This window comes from Oncorhynchus nerka, linkage group LG14 (assembly GCF_034236695.1).
Source record: "Oncorhynchus nerka isolate Pitt River linkage group LG14, Oner_Uvic_2.0, whole genome shotgun sequence".
Lineage (NCBI taxonomy): Eukaryota > Metazoa > Chordata > Actinopteri > Salmoniformes > Salmonidae > Oncorhynchus > Oncorhynchus nerka.
In genome coordinates this window covers 46,161,835-46,179,243 of record NC_088409.1, presented here as the reverse complement: position 1 = coordinate 46,179,243, position 17,409 = coordinate 46,161,835, and the positions used below count along the sequence as shown (strand labels likewise).

The following is a 17,409-nucleotide window of genomic DNA, read 5'->3' as shown; positions in this document are numbered from 1 at the left end:
TTGTTTTGATTCCATTGAATGCAATGTACTTTCACCCTTCTTCAAAATCAGTCATTTCACATCTTCCCCTCTCACAGGTTTGTATCACCATGGCATCAGCCTGGATTACAATGTTTGCCACACTGCTGCTGGCATTTGTGAATGGAGCGAAAGATGTGTGTGCCGTCTTTGTAATAAATAACCTTCTCTAAATGGCAACACCTTGCCAGCAGTAGAAAAGACAATAGAATAGACACTTCACATCCCAATGTATTAAAAATGTTGTTTTGAAATGTAAATCTTGAAAATATCAATGTAATTTGAGTTTCACTGAGACATGGGAATATAGACAAGAAATATGGAGCTGTATTTCACAATAAGTCATTTATTTGGTGGCTTAAAGAGCCCTTTTTCCACCTCCCTCAATTCTGCTGATGAATTGATCTGCTCTTGGCTCTCTTTCCTTTCCTGACAGAGGTTCACACATCTCCATCTGTGCGGGTACACACATCTCCATCTGTGCGGGTACACACTTCCACCCCTGTGGTGGCCTTGGGGTCACCGGTGACTGCCTCTTGCGTCATCAGAGATGACTGGCCCCTCATAAAGGGAGAAGCCATTCACATTGTCTGGCACCTAAACCAACTCTTTATTCCCAGCAGTTCTGCAGCAGCCAATGAGAGTGGTAGAAACACTGCAGCGGCCAATGAAAGTGGTCGGATCTCCACAGTTTTATATTCTGTGGCCAATCAGTGGCTGGAACTCAAGTGTTTATACCTAGCTTCACGGACACCAGTGGATATCTCACGTGCTGTGTCCTCCACACCTTCCCATGCCAGATCGTAGGAGCAGTGGAGATAAAAGCTGGATGTGAGAGAGATTTTTATCTTTCTTTGTTTCTTTGTTTGTTTATCCCTGTTCAGTGGTGTGCTGTATGTATAGTCTACCATAACTCCATTATCATTCATAGTAAGGGATACCCCTTACCCCACATAAAAAGATTACAGATGGGGACCATGGTAAAGAATGACATTTCTTTATTTTATTAAAAAAATGTAAATGTTGGAATGAAAAAACGCAGGTCTGTCTTGCAGTGCCACACCTCCCTGAGTTATCCACTCCTCCCTTAGAAATCTAAGTATACTGAACATAAAATAAGAATAAATTCAAATGTTTTTACACGGTCACACACTGTATCTGCGCATGTGCACGGGTTCGCCTCACGCTGCTGCAGATTGGTAGCCACAGGACCAAAACAGCTGTGAAGTTGAGCCTCTTAGTTATTGCAGAAATTGACCCACAATGCTGTTTACTTTCTGCATCTACTTCATGTCGCTGAGTCTACCTTTACATGTTTTAAACATACGCTTCACCTCAGATAAAGAATAAAAACCTGAACTGATAAAAACAGTCTGTAATGTAGTTCTGAAGATTTTATCATTTGCTGTTCCAAAATCAAATTAAATGTAATTTTAAAGCTCTATTTACATCAGCAGATGTCACAAAGTGCTTATACAGAAACCCATTCTAAAACCCCAAAACACCATGCAATAAGTTGTAGATGCACAGTGGCTAAGAAAAACTCCCTAGCAAGGCAGGAACCCCCCAGGGGTGAGCGCTAACTAACTTTAACATTGTTGTGCTCACCCCAATAATTGTTATTTCTATAGTTCCAGCACCATAAAACCTTAGCTGCCTGACTAACCTTACCAAACTGGAAACCCTCTCATGCCAATGGGACCCAGGACAGGACACCCACCTGCCCACACAGTACACTCTTTACACTGAGATCAGGTAACAAGTGGCTATTGGTGGAGAACAAGTGAATATGTTGTATTTTTTAAATATACATTTACATGTCAAATGTAAATTGTAATTACGATGCTATTTATTAAATGCTATCTTGGACAATCTAGCTACTTTGCCCCTTAGGGCAAATGCCTGCAGATGTGTGGTGGTTATCCAAAGAGAACCTGTTTAGATGTTACTTCAAAGATACTTTCTGTGACAACCTACTAATATCACTATGCATAGGTGTGGAGGTTATCCAAAGAACTTAAAGTGGAAGATGCATAACTGTTATTTGCTCAAGAAGTTGTATTATTTCTTAATCTAAACAGGGATTTACCAGAGAGCAACACTTACGTGATGCCACCTCAACACCTTTGCTTCTGGAGCCAATGGAGTCAGGTAAGGAAGTAGTGATTTGGGCTGTGATTTACAGGATATGGTGTCCATATTAGGACAGCCTCAGTCACACGGACTTGGTGTCACTTGTGACTCTGAAGCTGTCTTAATACAGACACTGTAAAGACAGTTATTCTGAAGCTCACTGTATTCTTTAAACCTAAAAGACAGAACCTTATGTACAAGTACTTTGTGGCATTGTATTGAGATGAAGCTATTCACATCATAGGAGTTTTTAATATAACTCTCATATTGCAGCCAAGGTTGACCCTCCAAAAGTTCCGAAGGTCCAAGCAGAGCCAAAAAGATATGGCTGCCTAAGGCTCAGCTGGGGTCTCTCTGAACAGCAAGCGTGGGTGACCATTGTGACCTTGGAGGTGCGACTGAAAACAGCAAGCAGTGGAGTGAAGAACCAGTAAGAGAATGTCCATTTCCTAAGTGTCCACATACTGCAACCGTTTGAACAAAAATTATTTGGATTAAACAACATTAACAATAAATGATCATACTGTACTAGGTAACCATAAAAATGATTACATTATTGTGTGTGTGTGTTTGTGTGCATGTGTGTTAGGTCCCAGTGCAACGCTTCATGCGCCAGAGACCCATGGAGGTGTGTCGTCTGCTCCACGGGACAGAGTACCACATCCAGATACGGGTCGGGTATCACCAGAGTCCATGGAGCGAATGGAGTAACAGCAATACTGCAGTTACGCTTGAGAGGGGTTTGTCCTGCATCAGTTCTGTTTAATGTAACGTCATTTATCACTCCCATGGTACAAATCTTTTAATCTATTTCTTATTCTTCCATTCATTGGGCTTGCTTTTCACTCTATGCTAATGAAATGTCCCACATTTTCTAGCCCACTTTTTACAGCTCTGGTAGAATGTATGTATTGACTATGTATTTTACTAGCTCTTTGGTAGTGAATTTCTAGCCTACACCTGTCGAGTCCGGAAGAATTCTCCTCTTCTCCTCACACAACTGAGAGGCACAGACATTTGATGAAGGTATCTAGGGAGCAGAGGCAAAAGCATCTCGGTGTATACTTGTTTTGGAAGGTAAGAACAACACACAGAACACACTCAAACTTGACACGTCACAAACTTGAATATTTCCTGTGATAGTGGTACACAACTTGCCTTTCCTCCTCCTTTCTTCCTTTTGTAGCCATCCAAGCAGTTCCATGCCAATGGCAAGATCCTGTCCTGTGTTGTCTCACGCCAGAGACAACCCATGACGAAGGGACAGTTGTGCGTCACGTTGGATAGCCACTGTGTTTTCCAGCTTGCCAGGGGGGCAAGGGAAGTGTTCCTCAGTGCTGGGAACGCTGCAGGGACATCCAGCCCCTACTGAGGTGGAGGTGTTTCAACACAGAGGTAAAGCTTTATTATTAGTTAGATTGTGTATAAAAATATATTTTACTCAATCTTTTAGCATTTTGTTCATTAGTCCACTGTCCACTGTAAAATCCCAATAGTATGTCAGTAGTACATTTTTCAAGATAGAGCACTTTCAGTACAGGGTGAAAACTAAATATCCCTGTTGCTGAATTCCAAATCAACCCTTACCACTCCTGTAGATCTGAGAGGATTGCATATACTGTGCCTGTATATCAGCATTATGGTAATAGCTTCATCTGATTGATTGGTTGGGTGGAAATGTCAACATATTTCTTCCACCTATGCATTTCTCTGATCTAGGCTAGGGATCAATTCAGAAATCAGAATTTATGTATAAGCAGAAGGTGTTCTGTGTGTTATGTCAGCATCCCAAACACCCTATTCCCTATATAGTGCACTACTTTTGAGTCCTATGTGCACTTTACAGGGAATATGATGTCATTTGGGACTCAATCTGTGTCTTTAAGCTTACCTGTGACATATTGTGTGGTAAATATCTGCATCTGTCCCCAGTTCTGGCAGCAGTCTCTGACGTCAATGTCCTTCCTCATGATGAGAGATCACTACTGGTCCAGTGGACAAGCATACATTCATCCAGTGTCACAGGCTATGTGGTGGAGTGGAAGCCATTGTGGAAAATGGACCCTTCCCTCATCTTGTTTGACCACATTGACAGGAATCAATCCAGCACTCTAATATCAGGTATGGTTTATGTCAGTTATAAGGTATTCATACATACTGTGGTTTCATTCACCTGTCATGTCTCTAGTTCTGTGTTAGAAGTTTGTTGGAGGACTATGCACTTCTTTTATATGCAATTCTCCTGGCTGCACAATTAATTTATCTGCAGGGACAATGACGTTTTAATTGAATTGCATCTACGGAATCAGCTTGTGAGTGTGTTCTCTAGTTTGTTGTTTGAGTTGATTTGTGCAGACTTTTTCTTTGCAGGATTTGTCCACATGCTATGAGCTTAAGGACTTGGATCCACTCTTATCTCTTTCTTCTTGTCTACAGAGAGCATCGAGCCATACAATCCCTATGGGATCTCTGTATATCCTAGGTATAAGGACGGAATTGGCCTTCCTCAAACCGTCGAGGCGTACTCTAGACAAAAGGGTGATTCGGTAAACACTAACCCTTACACCTTGGACTTTGTACGATCTTTACAATATCAAAGGAGGTGTTGCAGGCTTCCTTTGAGTCAATAAGGTGCGAATCAGCTGCAAAACATACTGATGAAAGGTGGTACAATGCTTCCCTCTATTGGAGACATAGAGCAAATTACACCTCCGCATACTGCTTCCACCATTTACTATAAGCTTAATCTATTCTATTTATATCAAACACCTACACTATAGCTCTTTGTCAGCATGACAATACCAACAAATCAGAACACTATTAGGTTTATGACATTATATAATTGATATGGTAATCAACACTTTTTTTATTGCCATTTAATCCATATAGTCCTCAATGTTCTCTATTGTTTCTGGCAGCCCCATCTGCCTCCCCAAATCTGAGGGTGCGGGAGACGTTGCATTCTCGTATTGAGCTTACCTGGGAGGAAACTCCGCTATGCCAGAGGAATGGGATCGTGCGGAGCTACCAGGTCTTCTACTGGGATGAGCAGGGAAACACCAAAGGTGGAAAGATGCTTATTGCGATGCTGTTGATGATACAACTATAGATGACATGAACTATGCAAAAGCCTTATTTTGCCAGGCTGTCATTGTAAATAAGTATTTAGGTCACACTGTATATGGATAGTCTAGACGCTCTACAGATGCTCATACGATCAACAAACGTGCTGTTGATAACCAACTGCTTTCTAAGGTTGTGGTTAGGTTTAGAATAAGGGTTAGGGTAAGGGTTAAGTTTAGGGTTAGGATAATGGTTAAGGTTAGTGTTAGAGCTAGGGTTGAGGTTAGATAGTTAGTGGAGCATCTACAGATGGACTATCCAAATAAAGTGTTTCCAGTGTTTATTCCCAACTGACTTGCCTGGTTAAATAAATAAACATGTAACCTCAAACTGCAGTTGCTGTGTCCCTCTTTTACAGGTGTGACTGCTGAGCTGGGAAAGAGGAGGGTGGTTCTAAGAGAGCTCAACCCTTCCTCCTCATACAAAGCCTTTATTATGGTTAGCACAGGTGGCGGGAGTCTGAACGGGTCAGAGGTTACCCTCAAAGCTGAACCAATGGGTTGGTATTAGAATTTTGTCAATACGAGTAAAGTGCTTTTAAATACAAGTTATATGCAGTGTTATTTGAGGACTAGTCTCGCTTGCCAAACTCATGGCGCTCCACCCTATGTGAGGTCAGATACCGTATCAGGAAATTGTCTGAAACATATGTCCTAAATCTAAATGCATATATTTTCAGATGCCTTTGCTATCATCTTGATAGTTATTTCCTCGGGTGGTGAGCTGTCATTGCTCATCATTATCTCAGTTCTGGCCTGCTTCTCAACACATGAACGGTGAGAACTCAACATTGACTTCATGTCAGTAAATACTTGTGTGTTTGTACTATTTAAAAACAATACAAGTTTCTGTTCCCAGCTGAAGGTTGAAAATGTGCTTTTGGCCCAAGATCCACATGGAGCTGATGTTCTGGTGTTTTTACAATCTTATGTCTAACAATGAAAATGCACAAATATTATGTCTAAGCTTCTAAGGCAGGGATCTCCCAAACTTGTGTCAAGTTTGAGCAAAAAAATAAAAAATAATATATTTATTCTTTTGCATTTTCATTGTTGGACATAAGACTGTAAAAACACCAGAACATCAGCTCCATGTGATTTTAATTTGGAAATCTTTTCCCAAGTATTCCCATGCACAGGGGTGCAACTTTCACTGGGGACAGGAGGGTCATGTCCCCCCCACATTCTGAAATATCATTTTTGTCCCCCCCAATTCTATCATTGCAATGTGATACAAAAGCATGGCCACGGTGGACTTTAGGACCATGCGGATTCCTCTGAGCAGTTGGGAAGACAAGTTTTTTTCAGTGCAATGTGAGTTTTTTTTTTTTTTGGCAATGACACGTCACTGATCTGTCAGTTTCCCTAGCTAATTATCTACTTTTCACACTGACACAGTAACAAACAGCTTATGCTTTAAATGCTTCACTGCCATGGTGCACAGTAGAGGTCTGTGGGAAAGATCTCGTCATCCCACTCCCGCCTGTACATGCTGGCTTTCTGTCCAACTCCCACCCCCTACCAGAAGAACTGGTCCCAAAACCAGCCATGATCTCAGCAATTTTGCGACCTATAGGCAATATCAAATGAGCAAAAATAACTTAATTTAACCTTTAACTTAACAGAAGTTCTCACATGGCCCTTATATTGTATTACAGGGCTATATCAGCCAATATGCTAGATGAGGTTTGAAGAGAGCAGAGTTGGAGAGACTTACACTTTCTCTTGAGCTATTTATAAAGCCTACCTTTTAGGAGTGGGAAGATTTTCAGACAAAGAAATATGGGAAATAAATATTTAGGCCTATTTCTAGGAAATGTAGTAAACTATAGCCTATTCATAGGCCTATTTAGGAGGTACATTTCCTTGGAAAGATAACTGCTCTGTGCTTATCCCCTCATGCATAGGCTATAGCCTACTCTATTTGAGACCAAACGCGCACCTGATCTCGCAGGTATGGCTACTGAACTGAAAGCAGCAAGAATGACTGACAGCAACACTTGCTACGTTTTGCATAGGTCTATTGGAAATTGCCTATCTTTTAGGAGGCCGATTTGCAGGCAAAGACAAATGGGTAATGAATATTTATTGAAAATGAAAAGGCACAAAGCACGCTCCCCATACTAGCCTAACCTATATGCACCTTGTGCTCTTTCCTTTTCAATGATGATTGCTTTGTTGTTATTGTACTTGGACTCACATTGGTTGAGCGCCCTCCACACCGTTCAATTATCAATATTTATTTACAGACACTGTAGTAGACTACAGTCTAATTGGATTGAAGTTAATTTCATATTCAAGTTAACTGCCCCGTGATTCTCCGGCCATGTAGGCAGCATATTCTAGTTCAGTTAGACCACACATACGAGGCACACTTGAACTCTCATGCCCAACTAGAAGAGGCAGGCTACTGAAGTTGAAGCAGTGAATTCTGAGTGTGTGAGTAATGCAAAAAAAGATGTCCTTTTAATACAGTAGGTAGACTAACGTTTCCAAATAAGCTTTGGGAGAACAACAATATTTTCATCCCAAAGTCATCTGTCTGACCGCCCGCTCCTGTCCGCAGCATGAAAAATGCTGACCGCACAGCAATGATCTCTGTCGGGATGCAGTTCCCGTGGGATGTAGCCCTCTAGTGCAGTCAGTACACAACACTAACCACATCATATCTAAGCAGGATCAGACAGCCAGGGAAGACCCGTCTACGGAGCTCAGGAGAATTTTGCAGCATATTAACAATATCAGTGAATGATACAAAGTTCCATCTGGAATTGATGGGTAGACCTACAGTAGCTACAGGACAGCATTTAAAGCGTAAAGCTACACTCTGGGATCTGGTCATTTCAATTATTGAACCATTGATTCTATTCTTGGATAATATCATGTATAAATGTACTCCAAGGTCATTGTTTGCCATGCCTCATTTTAAGAAGATCAGATGGTGACAGTGGACTCAGCAGGGTCAGGCAGCCAGGGAAGACCAGTATGTGACAGAGGTGAGGTACATTTTTCAGATACAACACTTTATTCCCTCTGTGCAACAAACACTGGACAAGCCAGATGCTATTTTAAGGCAGTCTAACAAACCTCCAACGTTGATTTCTAAACTGTATCAAGGGTTGATAGAGGCTTTTCTCAATGACACAAAACATGTAAAACAAAGATGTGAGGAAAACCTGGTAGAAAGTATTGATGATGATGAATGGATACAGATATGTTTGAATGCCCAATCATGTCCGTATCATCTCAGACATAAATTGCTGCGGTTAACGAATGTACTGTACGTCGGTGAAACTGAATTACATGCACTAAGAAATGTCATTCCTCTGCTGGAGGTGTATAACACAAAAGGGGACATATTCAACCAGCCTTCTATATAGGTATGTGTATGTATATATGTGTATATGTATACATATGTATACGGATATATCTATTTACCAAAAACATATATGGGGGATTGGAAATGATGCAGACAATTACATTGATGGAAGTAACAAGGCTGGCTGCATTCTGGCAAAAAGTATGTTATTTTATCTCAGCATGTCTACAGATTGTCGTTTCTCCTTGTTTTTGTTTGCTTGGAAATGTTGATTCTGCAAACTGTTATCTGAAGGAACTGTGCAACCAAGCATTTATAGCGGCGAAGAAACGAATAAATTAATGTTTCACTAAGATCCTAAAGCTGAGTGGGGTGTGTTGGGTTGGGGCGCTGCAGGGCAGTGGACCCCTAGGGACAGGGCGGGGCGACCCAGCTATATTGTGTGCAAGTAAAAATAGTTATTCAGTACTATTAGTCCTATGAGATGAATTATATGGAGGATTTGCTGATTATGTGTTTGAATGTATAGTTGAGGTATGTGTTTTTTTTGTTCTTGTTTCCAAACTTTTCCCTTGGGAATGAAAAAAAATGTAAGGAGTGAACTGTGAAGGAAATTGTGTTGGGAGAGAGTTGCGTTATTGACTAGACAGGCTGCTCGGGCTGGCTGGTTGAAATTTGATATAGAGGATAACAAAGACATTTATTGTATCTTTTCAAGAGTTGTTCATTTGTTAGGCTATTGGTTAAAGGTGCAGCACAATATTTATTATTGAATGACCTTTAACCTCGTTCAGTCTTATTCATCACATAACCTTTTCATGTGTGAGTTCCAAATATCTCTAACGGTCGCCCCAGCGTGAGTTGTTTTGTTACACGTGATGTCAGAATGCACTCACTGTTCCAAAATGTCATCGTTACGCACAGGACAATTATCCCGCGCTGCCTGCTAATTATTTATAGGCTGTTTCAACTTGTGAATTTCAAATTATTTTCTAACAAGTTGTATTTTCTGAACAACAGTATGAATTGAGGTGTGTTCCACCTCCTTATTACTTCACATAGAAGTAGCCCATTTCACTGTTGCAGGCAATTTATGTTTGAGACTTTACTGAGCCGGACAAACTTCTGTCTTCAGGAGAGCCCAAGGCCAAGCACTTTCCCAGTGTTTCTGCAGATCAAGCATGCAGACATTTGCGCAGTCTTGCACTAACATTTTCCCTGTGGCATATTCTCTGGCTGGCGCTCGCATTGTTTGATGTTTTCCTTACAAATAATAACTTTGGATATTCCTATCAAAGTAAGTACCTTATTTTCTGTATATCGTGTTGTTTCTACTCTAGCATACTGTATATATGTATGGAGCATAATGTATTTAGAGGTTTTTTCATGTTTTCAAGTACTGGTGACATAATGCATTCTGATTATTGCATAGATTGTAATGGACACCTATGATGTGTGTATAATACTTTTTTGAAGGTTGCACTGATTATGATGAGCTAATGCTAAGCTATTTGCCAGTGGCGCCATGTTTGTTGACATTATACAATGCATTCTGGGTGTCATGTAAATGTAACATATATGCTGGGAGTCAGGAACCAGGTGCAGAAGGTGAGTTTAATAAAGAAATTATACCGATGACCCAACATGATAAGCGTACAGAACGTGAGAGAAAACAATACTACTTAATGACTGATGTCAACTGAGGGCTATATAAAGGGGAAGTAATCTCGGACAAAATTACCAGGTGTGCATAATGATGGGGAACAGGTGTGCGTAATAACAGTTGCCAGGACAGGTGGTTAGTAGGCCGACGATGTCGAGTGCAGGAGGGAGGGAGGGAGGAAGCAGGAGAGGGAGTGACAGTAAACATCATATTTATTTATTTTGCTCCTTTGCACCCCATTATTTTTATTTCTACTTTGCACATTCTTCCACTGCAAATCTACCATTCCATAACTTGTTCTCAACTTGCCTACCTGGTTAAATAAAGGTGAGAAAAAAAAATCTGTCAGACCAAAAATGTTATAATGAAGTGAAGGAATGGTTCACTCATCTTTCAAGTAAACTTCCCGGAAGTGAATGAAGGGAAGTGAACGATCATAGACGACACACCCCCTTCAACATGCATATGGAAAACAGACCAAACTCATCTTGTCTCCTCTTATTATCTTTGGTTGACTCTAAGAAAAAAAAACATAGTGGCTCGCACCAACTACACATCTGCAGATTACTACAATTTTTAGAATGTGATTTATTCAATTATTTTGATAAATGGTGAGCTCACCTGTGATGTGATGAATTGTAAATAGTAATTGCTATTAGATCATTCATATTGTTGTTTCTGTCAGCTGAGAGTTAGCTAAATATGACCGCTTGTCAATCTTTGCTCAGTTATCTCTAGGACTAACGTAGCCTACATTTTCCAGTTTGGATGATTGTGTTATACTACTGCTACTTCAGTGAAAGTCTGAACGTTGCACCCAAAAATTAACTGGTTACTTTCACTCCTCCGCTAATTAGTGAACCTCCACCCATAAAAGGATTGATCTCTGACCTCAGCAGCGATACCAACCCTAATTATGCCATAAGCGAAAAAACAGCCGAAATTGCGAACGCTCTCCAAAACCAACCATCAAACACAGGCTTTGTGACGGTTCTCCCCAATTTTGCACTGATGTATCGCCATAAAAATGTGGCATCAGTCCAATACCACAGTGCACAGCTGAAGCATGTGCCAGACATGGCTAACATGAGGGGACAGGTGGAGAGAAATAAGCAACTTCTGACAAAAGCAGGACATGAAAACATTCTGCTAGTCGAGGAACTGCGTTTGAAATCTGAACAATTGAAAGTAATTGCAAATACTTATGACGATGAACGAGCACAAACTCTTCAACAAAATCGTTGTCTCCAGGAACAACTCGATTTAGCCAAAACTAAATACGAGGTAGTCCACTCCAAACTAGATAAATCTGTTGAGTTATCTAAAAATAGGAGTGTGCAATTTGATAACATGCAGGCAGTTTTGTTGAACGTTACTCAGAGTAACACGGTTCTATTCAAAATTCTGCAGACCGAAGACAATCAATTAGTGAACACAATGACTAAGTTGGATGACAAATCAGCAGAACTCATTGAAGTTGCTGACCAAATGAATGATGCTAGAACTCGGGTGATGAAGATGGAAATCTTGATTTCTAAGCAAGTGGAAGAAATCTCATCACTGAATCTTTCGCTCCGTACTCAAGACCTCTATCTGCAAACCATGACAGATAAGGTTGAGACTGAATGGAACAAGTGTGACACTCACGTGTCCAAAATCAGTACTCTAAGCGCTCAAGTGGACTCTGCAATGCAGCAGAATACCACCCTTAGGTACCAACTGGAGGAAATCCAGAATGGTCACGCTCCACAGCGTGAATACCCATCCAAGCAACAGGAGCCCTGTACTCAAAGGAGTGAAGATGATAGGTTTCAGACATTGCCTCCATTAAGTGTCCCTCAGTCTTCTCCTCTTGGCCATTCGGCACTGAGTAATATGGCACCTCTTGGCCAACAAAGCCAAAGCTTGGCTTCCCCTCTTGGCCTTTCGTCCCCACTTTCCCCACAGGATGAAGCCAACCCTCTCCGCTCGCTTGACGCGGAATACCTTGACAAACCCGTCAAGAATTTCCCCACCTTTGACCCCGTTCCAGGTCAGCCAAACGATACTGAGACATTCCTAGCTGACATAGATGACGCGTTGGATGGCTGCCCGAATGCTACGGGTTCTGACAGGGTTTACATGTTGAAGAGAATGTCGAATAGACACGTGACAAGGTTCATTCGCCTACAACAGCAACACGTGCTAAATGACTACGCTAAACTTGCCACAGCTTTGAAATTAGAATTCAGTGGTTCTGCGACTCGCAAACACGATAGCTCACTGGCTAACATGGTCAAACAAGCTCGGAACGAACACCCACAAGCTTACTATCATAGGCTTTGTTCAACTTACTTTGGCCTACTCACTGAAACAGGCATGGAAGTCCTGTTACCATTTAAACAAATGTTCCTGTCAAACATGTATCCTACCTTCATTACCTACGTGGGCCCTGCAGCCCACATTGGCTTGCCTATCTTACAACTCAGAGAGCTTGCAAGCACAGCTTTGAGGCATTAAAAGCTCGCAACACTATGAGCCCTGACCACTCGGTTTTGAAGTTTGACCAGGAGCACTCACTCCAGTTAGAGGGTGCATTATCAGGTATTGGAGCGTTAAGAGATGACGCACAACAACAGTTTCTACCACGAAACTATGATTCCAGTAACCTCCGCAGTCGAAATAACTGTAAAGTACATCGCCATCAAAACGACTACCGCTACAATCGACCTGTTCATTACGTTCCTGCACCCAACCCACACAAGGTGTCAGAGCACAAGGGTAACAAAGGGTTGAAGGATGATAAAAGAAAAAGGTCAAACGCTTCATTAAAGCCAAGCCCTCTGTAAATCGGAAAAGTTGATCTGCTTCCACCTTGAACAGAATTGACACATCACGTCGTTGCGAACGACCACTCCACTTTGTGGGGAATATGTCCACTAAACACGAATTGAAACGCCCATACCTGGAAACAGTCCTGGAGGACTGCTTAACTTGTCATGCGCTAATTGATTCGGGTGCGACAATATCACTCATCTCTCAAACATTGTTTGATGATCTAAAAGGGCTTTGAAGCCAACTAAACGTTGGTTAAAGGTGGAACGATGCAACACTATACTTCGAGGGGTCACTCAGACTACCTCGCCTCTCACATTGAGAGTCATGCTGAAACTACACTTCCAGGACGTATAGCTCGTTCACCCTGTGTATGTTACCAGACTCGAAACTGTACCCCTGCTACTTGGAGCAAACTTGATGGATCGGTTACTCCCATTGATGGATTGGAAAACCAACCAGGTATGGTCACAGGCTACAGTGCTTTCTCCACCGACCACACTGTCCTCCCCTAACGCTAGCTGCAACGCAGTCATTCACGAGGGATATCTGTCGAAAGCACCCCTTGGGAAAAAGACGTTTAGAAAACACTTGGTGCAGAATCCGATCCAAGGAGATATTACGATATCTCGACACATTCCATCAGCCAATCTGACAATTATTTTCATGATTTCGAGCCAGCTGTTTCTGTGAATGAGCAACTTCCCTCCTCCTTGCACTCGTCCAATACGGTAGTTGAGATGAACTTCTCTTGCCCTTCGGACACTTCCGCAAACACTGCAGCCGTCTCAGCAAGAAAAACATCGATGCGCAGAGTATACTCTGCTTCTGATGACACACCTTCCGCTTTGTGGGGGACTATCAACCCTTACAATGACACTAATGGCGTCAGTCCAGCAACTGACCCGATGACGCCCATTGGTGAAACACTTTGCGATATCACAGACCGATATCCTCGTCTCAGTTTGCAGGTACTGAAGAGGTTGCACCACGCGGACGTGGTGGTGACTGACAGACCTCGACAGCCACTGAGGGTGTTGAAGCACAAACACCAGGAGATTTGGTTGAAAGGTTACAGCCACTCTCATAATAACGCGGCCACTGACAACTCGTACATAGGATCCAAACTTTTCGTTTGCGCCTCGTATACCAACACCCCACGCTGGTGGGGGGGTCCCGAGACACAAAGGGGGCCCAGACCCATGATGAGCCTTATCGAGGTCAGTGGGGGGGTCGAGACTATGGACAACACCATACGAGGCCGCCAGAGCATAAATCAAATCTAGTTGTAAACTCCCCTTTGAGAACAGTGAGGAGCAGACAGGCCCCTAAACGGGGATTATCTTAGAACACATCTAAGATAGTACTGAGGTGTACCACACTGGTCGTAAAGGAAGTCCAGTGGACTTGTCCACCTCCAAAACAAATGGCAACAATAATCATTCCTTGCCATGTGTAGTAGTCACTACACGACAACTAGTAAAATGCTCTAATCATGTATTCCTGTAGGATAACATTTCAGAATAAATCGGTAGGACAACTGGACCCCTTGAGTACCAGTACCAATACCACAGTCAGTCCAGCAACACTCAGTAAGAGGATTAGTAACCTCACAAGTTAAATTGCTTTTGATAACAGCGACATAGGAGTTAGCTCCGTCATGAGGTTAGCTCATCTGTGGATAACATAGCTATGAAGTAGACTTCTTCATACCTACCGCCACTACAATAGTGGAAGACAGTGACTGGTAGTAAAACTATTACAGACTCCCTCGACACTAATTCTGACTGACATCCAGGCATTGACCTGAAAATGACCTGACTACGTCAGACTCATTCTGAACATGTTGTAATCTGCCAGGATACTTGGTTTCCTTCCCTTGACATGTGTGCTTGCGTAAGCATAAACTCACATGCACAACGGAACATCCATTTAGGATTTATGCTAGGATCACTTAAAGGTCCGAGCAAAATACCAGCCTTAGTAAAGTTGAACATTTTATTTTGAGGCCTTTAACTCTACAGTTACAGCACTCACCAGTTTTCTTCTCAGAAGTCCATAGGTCATCCCTGTAGACTGCCCAAAACTAGTGCCTTACAGCTGTAGACTTATCATATAGTTATCAACTTAGGATAGTACCCTAAGCAACACCCCGCAAATTAGGAAAGCCCTAGATATGACATTAGACAATGCCATTATAGGGTCATTTTGCCAAGACCATGGACGTAGATAGAATACAGTCCAAGTAGATGATTAAGGCGGCATAACTATATTTTGTTTTGTTTATGCTTTCATTCATTTTGTTTAATTTTCTTCAGTACGTAGAAAGTGATAGAGCCATAAACAACTTCCCCATACAACCATCAGTTAGTGCCACAATGTCGCTCATTTGGGAGGAAATGTAATGATATATTTCATGAGTGTGTGTGTGCGTGCGTTGTTAACATCTGCCTAAGTTACTGCCCAGATCTTCCAGTCTGGACGACCAGACGACGGGTCCGGAACGGCGATCCCAATCCGGACATCCACTGCCCGGCCATGGAGCGGACTTCTTCATTTGCAGACACCCTACCAGGGTCAACCACCAGAGGGGGGACTGCAACGGCAATCCCAATCTGGACATTCGCTGCCGAGCCATGGAGCGGACTTCTTCATTTGCAGACACCCTACCCGGGTCGACCACACCAGAGGGGGGACTGCAATAGCGATCACTAACTGGACATCTGCTGTCCAGCCATGGAACGGACTTCATTCGCAGAAACCCTACCCGGGTCGACCACCAGATGGGGACCACAATGATGGTCCACAACCAGGACAACCCACGGTCATTTTTATGTTGGTTTGCAACATGCAGGTTACTCGCAAGATTGAACCCAACATGGGGGGACTGTTATGACGTTGACCTGTTATGACGGTCATAAATACCTCTTCCTCTCTCTAACCTACTGATGTTACATTTGCAAACCCCTTGGTTAACATAGAGATTCTGGGAACATCAGAAGGTGGGAGGAAATGAAATATATTCTGGTAATCCGACCAATTGAACATATGTGGTGGTACTTAATGAATATGATGTCAGTTCAGTTGTCATCTGAGACATTCTCATCAATGATAAGATGACACAAACTCTACAGTGGAAAGTCTACACATCGGAGTTATCGGATTCACATGGAATTGTTGTTCAATTTAAATGTTTTAATATTAAATTATTTGTGATGGGATGAAATGTGATTTTAGCTTCTAAAATGTGAGATTTGGGTTTTCATAAGGTTAGGGCTCTGCTCAGTCAGTGGCCCGCCCCTGTGAAGGGACATGGGCTATAAAACTTTTTAAACACGCCCTCCTCTCCCTTCCTATATAAAGCCTTGACAACAATATAACCTCCAGTTCCGAGGATGTGAGGACGATGGTCCGATGTCAGAATGGTTCAGATAATAACTACAGTACGAAGCCAACATCAGCGTGAGCTTTGGTTGCGAATGGTATGAACTTTGGACTCTTATTCACTACAGAAGTGATACCTCCTAGCCGTTGAGTTAGCAACAGCAGCTGAAAACGAGGGTTAGGAAGGAACAGACAGAGTATCCCGTCTATCACACAACGACGTTACTACAGCATATCCAATTGACCACAAGAGACATTCTTTAAAGGACAAAGGACTCGGTTTGGCAACACTGTCTTCCATCTATCACCAACCTACTGAAGCGCAGCTCAGAGTAAATATTTATTGCATTTTCCTTTTCCAAATGGGCGGAATGCATAAGATACTGTATTTACGATAGCACAGCTTCTTCCTTTGTTACTCAGTCTTCCCGCTCTTTCACTCAAACCCAGACCCTTTTCTTTTGTGTAACAAGCTGTCATATCTTAACCGCAAGCTAGGGACGTTTTCCTTTATGACGTAATTTGTAATCAAGTTATGATTAATTATGTGTGTGTAATTCTGTGTGATTAGTTAGGTATTTAGTAAATAAATAATTAAACCCAATTTTGTATTGCTGATTCAACTTGTTAGCCAGGGTTGTTAGCCAGGGTTCGTGAAGAACCAAGAATTTACAACTTTCAGATGAGACTGAATTAAGGTGAAGATTAATATTGACTGCTATTGCTGTAAAATATTACTAGGTCTTTAAGAGTTTATTCGGAAGTTAACAGCTCTATAAATTTTATTTCGTAGTGCCCTGACTCTAGGTAATTACATTTACATGATTTGCTCAATCAGGTCATATTAATTACGGCTAAATTATTTTATAGAATAGCATGTCATATCACTTAATCCGGCATAGCCAAAGTCACGACACTGGTATGGCAACTGCTCAGCCTCCGACTGCAAGGCACTA

The 17,409-nt window shown here is 42.0% G+C and overlaps 1 pseudogene; it reads left to right on the top strand.

Moving 5' to 3' along the window:
• Positions 1-2,159: 2,159 nt before the first annotated feature.
• LOC115142248 (interleukin-6 receptor subunit beta-like) lies at positions 2,160-4,781 on the top strand (annotated as a pseudogene).
• Positions 4,782-17,409: the final 12,628 nt, after the last annotated feature.